Consider the following 6,000-nt stretch of genomic DNA (forward strand, 5'->3'; position numbering starts at 1 on the left):
AGTTGTATCAGTATTGTATATAAACTGTATCAGTATTGTATATGGACTGTATATAGACTACGTAGGCCAAAATGATCCAAATTAGAAATGGCTATAAAGCAGAAATAGTATATCCGACTGACCACTTTTTGGAAAGTTTTCAAACTTGGGCTATTTGTTTTAAAAAGTGCTATAGAGTGTCCTTTTTCATATATTTTAGGAGTTCCATATATTTTAGGAAGTATTAGTAGAAAGAAAATATTAATTAATTCTCCTACCATATATTTTAGGAGTTCCATATATTTTGGAAAGTCTAGTTAATATAATAAAAAATAATTAAATAATAAATTAAAAGAAAATAATGAAAAGACGATTTTGTCTAAAGAAGAGTCTTTTAATCAAGGGCAAAAAGTTCAAATCACTTTTCTAAGGGTCTTCACACTTTTAATATTATATATATATATATATATATATATATATATATATATATATATATATATTTGTGTGATAGGGATATTTTTTTCATAAAAAAAATAATTTTCTGGTTCTGCTTCTACTTATTTTTAAAAACAATTTTGCAAGTTTACCAAACACTCTTCTTTTAAAAAAAAATATTTTTTTCTCAAAATAAATGCTTATTTTGAGAAATAAGCAAAACCAAACAGGCTATAAATATTTCAACTAACCTCCTATAACTACTCCTTTTTTATAGCCAAGAAAAAAAAGCAGTTTTTTTTGTACTAAAATAAATTTAACAAACACCTTTAAAAATATTAATTCTAAGATGCAAAAAGCCTCTTAAATGCCAAGTACCATAAAATTCTTATAAAAAACTACAGAATCTAAAAAAAATAAATGTAAAACAGCAAATTTGAAATTAGTTGCAATTATTTTTTGAATTAATATGCTCAATTTAAAATTTGTCAGTTTTAAAATTACCTGCACATATCCTTTAATTTTTTTTCTTTATCTTCTTATTTTGGTCTTTTATTCACATTTTCCTTCCATCAGCAATAAAATATGTTTTTACAGATAAATACTTTCTCTGTTTAAATATTTCCCATCAAATTTTACCTCTCCAAACAACTAATACCATTTTGTTACGTCTATTTTCATAGATCTGTTCTCTCTGTATTCATTAAGAGGGAGTTGCAATCGATGCTGATTTTTTTTCTTTGAAATATGTCTTTATCTCCGATGGCATCATTACAATTAGCTTTCATAAAGAACAACATGAAGAAATATTGAGATATGGAGAAATATTAATTTGGTGAAAGCTTTGGCGGTAATATTGACTAACAAAGAGATATGGAGAGCAATTGAAGTAATTGAGTTTTTAACAAATGAGAGCCTGCATGTTTGATTTGAGTGTTACAAGTTATTCCTTGAAGAGTGCTTATAAAATCGCTGGTTTAATTTGACAGAAAAGTATGTTATGAAAATGATCAAGAAAGGTTTCATAGCCAATGTTGCGATTAACAGAAATTTGCAGAATTAAGTTGTTAGTTTCATGCAAACGAGCAAATCAAAATTTTTTATAAAAATAGATCGAGATTATTATCCAGGTAGGAGCATATAATTATACTAAAAAAGACTGAAATTTAATAGTTTACTCGAAATCCTCAAACAACCCATATACTATATATTCTTCCCACCTTTTTGTTTGTGATTACTTTAGAAAATCCAAAGTTCATTTTTTTTTTTTTTCATTTTCGTATATGTTATATGGCCAATTGTATACTTTCTTCTTCTATGAAAATCCATTTAGTGGCATTAATTTTTGGGTAAACAACATAAATTTTAATACTTTGTTATCTAATTACCCTCTCTCCTAACTTTTATATTAATTACTTAATATACTGCATATGATACATAAGTTTGGTCCGGATACATAACCTACAAGTATATAACTACCAAATTAATTGACTATTAAAAAGGAAAATAACAATAAAAGAGTAAATAATGAAGCAATTAATGCGATTCTAATTGAGCAATTATATCTCTTCCATCACAAGCCTTTCATCTGTCCTTTTATACTGCAAAGCTTCCTCCTTTAATCTTTCAATAGTTGTAACAATAATTAAAAATAATAAATAAATAATTAAATTTCTAAAATAATTTAGAGAATTGCAAAAATAGAAGAAAAAAACTGACCATCCAGAACCATACAAAAGGGCAGTTCACGTTTGAAAGCTTTGGTTTTTCTGAGTTCTTCTAAAGCAATAATAAATTGATTGAGCTTTGTTAATTTGTTGGAGATGTCATCCATGGCAGAAACTTCAGTTAAAACATCTGAAATTATTTTTGGGACATAAATAAAGTTCAAATAAAGTTGAATGTATGGATGAAAAAAACAATACAAATCAACTTCAACATTTACTATGTATCAGAAGTAATGATATATCTCATACTTATGTATCATACTCATAATGTTTAATGTATCAGGTGTAAACAAACTAAAACTCATATACAATTTTCAGAATATATCATATAAATCTAAAATCTCGACAAAATTAGCTTTATGTATCGTAATAAGTATATTACATGTATCAAGTATAAAACTGAACCATAATCACATATATATTGTATTATGTATCATAAAGCATTAGCTTTGAATCTATGTATCAGATGCAGTATATTGAATGTATTATATCTATACAATAACAACAATAACAAACTCAGTGTATTCCCACATAATGAGGTCTGGGGAGGGTAAGATGTACGCAGTCCATAAAGAAACAAAAATCACATGTAAAAATTTATGATGTATCAGAACGCATGCATTGTCACGAAAATTGATTTTTTATAACTTACTTCTTCTCTTTACAGATGCAATAATCGATAACTTCATCACCATAGCCGGATCATTTTGATATTTCAATCGATTTTCACTTAAATTAATGTCTTTCATATCATAATGAAATGATAGAAATTAAAAAAGAAAGTTAATGATTGATATATTTGCATCGTCGAATATTTGGATCGACCATTGCTATCTTGCACGTTGCACTGATGGACTTATTAACATTATTCATGGACTACTGGTGTTACCATTTCCAACAACTACTTCACTCAACATGATAATGAAATTGTGGAAATTAAAAAAGAAAGTTAATGGTAAAAAGATGGAGTTGTTAGATTTAATTTAGTAGATGAGAACATGGTGAAAATTCAAATTAAAGTTAATGGAAATTGTAACTTGAATATTAAAGTAGAAGATGAAGATGAGAATATGGTGGAAATTCAAAATGGGTGAATTGAGAAAATTGTGGGATATATTTTTTTATTTTTGGGCTTGATTTGTGGCACAATAAGGGGTTGTGGGTAGGTTTTTTTAGACGTATCAGAAAAGAGACAACTATTTTGAGTAAAAAAGAATTTTTGTAATTAGTTTAGTTGGATGAGATCTCAAGTAATAATAGAAACTTAAGGTGTGGTTATAAGTAATTTATCCTTAATTTTGTACTTCAGTGGTTTATTCTTCTTCTGTTTTGTTTGGCCTATTTTAGGTTTTTGTAAGCCAAAATAATTTTAAGTAGTTTAACTATATATGCATTTATATTGATTCATCTTTGAGAGTATAAATTAAAATAGTTAATTTATAGGAATATTTCTTTATCTCTTATAAATTTCTTTCATAATTTTCAATTTCCTTATGTTTTCCTTTTGTAATTTTTAATTTCCTTTTCAAATAAATAAAATCTTTCCATATTATTTTAAATATATAATAATTATTATTATTGATACTGTTATATTCAAATTTTTGTATCATAAAATTGACTTGAATGATAAATTCAATTTTTTTTTTGTACATATCTAATAATCTCAAATTTTTAAATTCAAATTATAACAATTGAAAAAAAGAGACAGGAAAATGTGGGACTCTGAGAGACTTTTATCGATCTATATTAATAGGTAATAATCATCGTTATCTATAATTTTAAGAAAATGTTCAGGAAAAATTTTGTAGGAATAATAGTATATGTGGAGATGTTTTTAACGTTGTCGGGTATATCTTCACATTTCACTCCCAATAACATGTTACCTTATGAATTTTAAAATTAATACATTACTTACCAAATACGACGATTATTTTTTAAAATACTTTAGGCGAACTCAATTTTAAAAATTAGTTATGAATTAGACACTGTTTATATTATATATATATATATGATATTATGTAAATTACTAAATGTAAATAAGTTAACAAAATTATTATACTAGAAGAAAAAAGGTAAATGAAAAGGGAGATGCTCAAAATACTCAAGTTCTCATTATACTTTAGGTGGATTCAAAATCACATCTTAAAATAGAATATAGCATTATTTGCATTATATGTGAAATACTGAATGTTACAAATTTAAATATTAAAATGACAAAAATAATGTATCATAAAATAATAAAAATTTTATAACAATCATAAAAAGTAACTTTTGAAAATAAAGAAAAAAAATTATAAGATTATTTGAGAAAGTGTTATAAATGTATTTACATTATAGTGAATGTCTATCAAGATCTACTTTGATATCTATTAGGATTTGAAGCATCCGTCTTTTAGTCAGACTAGGAGTAAATTTTCTCTATAAATAGAGGGATTTTGTTCATTTTATTTACAATCTTATGATCTCTCATCCCTCAAGAGAAATAAGAATTACTCTCTCTATTCTCTCTACTCTTCTTCTTTATTCTTTCTTATTTTATAACACGTTATCAGCACGAAGTCTCTTACCAATTGAGATTTGTACGAAGTCTCTTACCAATTGAGATTTGTTCGTACGTGGCTACACAAGTTTTCGAGTCTCTAACTAATTTAGATTATCAACACGAGTTTCTGCCAAATAACGTGAGATTATAAATCTAAAGGTAATTTCAAGGTTAGTAATTCCTTATATTATCTGTCTTTTGCTACTAATAATATAATTATTGTTGGATTTGAGGAAAAATAATTGGTTTGAAACCATTTATATTTTGAATTTATTTCTCAAGAACAATATTATCAAAAGAGATGATAATATGTTGGGTTCAAGTCCCATCGATTTATGCCTAAGACGCCTTTATATGGATAAGACGTTGAGTTTGAATCTAAATGTACGATATTGATATATTATGATGGCTAAGGCAAAATGATGGGTATTTGATGAAAAGCCATGAAATTCGACCCATTGAATATGCTCCATTCCATGAAGTGAATGTGGTAGCAATATATGATAAGTCTGAAATATTACAACTTACTTCATTCTTGAGGTGTATGTGGTAGCAGTGCATAATATGTCTGAAAGAAGACAAATGATTAAATGCACGAATATACGCGTGGAGGGACAATATGATAATGATCATCAAAAGTGATGATATTTTCACACGCTTATATTGTTATAAGATATGCTAGAGAAAATTTCTCTACATTATATGTATGCATCGATTTGCTTCCGAAGTAGGAAAATCTTGAAAGAGGTTATAAGCTATCATAATTTGATAGACTTAAGGCACGATTATATTTCATTCCTGGGAAATGAGAAACTTATTAATGCAAACGTGCACTTGATCACAACTCACCTCCGAAAGAGGTTGAATAATTTTGAAATCTACTTCTGAAGTAGTGAATATAAAATTTATTCATGTAATAGTAAATCTGAAATTTACTAAAGAAAAAGTACATGTCATGGTAAACTTGGAGTTTACTAGAATAAAAGTTCATAAATTGATATGAATGATTGTGACATCTCGAAGATGTGCATGTATTGAAGAACTAGAAGATTCTTCAAGAGTTGTTTATGTCGTTTGTTCTCATGACAAGTTGGTTGGACCAACTAATATTGGGATTGGATCCCTTCAAATCTGAAAATTATAAAAGGTGAATAAGGACCCGTTCACCTATCATGTGATATGTTGAAAAGATGCATCAATAAGATGATCACATGTACATTCATGGTCAACCTACGTTTGACATTCATAAGGTTACTTGTTCAATATAAATTGAGCATAATTTTCAAATTGTGTAATCAAGATGAATTATCTTGATTA

The sequence above is a fragment of the Capsicum annuum genome, chromosome 1 (assembly GCF_002878395.1).
Source record: "Capsicum annuum cultivar UCD-10X-F1 chromosome 1, UCD10Xv1.1, whole genome shotgun sequence".
NCBI classification, from domain to species: domain Eukaryota; kingdom Viridiplantae; phylum Streptophyta; class Magnoliopsida; order Solanales; family Solanaceae; genus Capsicum; species Capsicum annuum.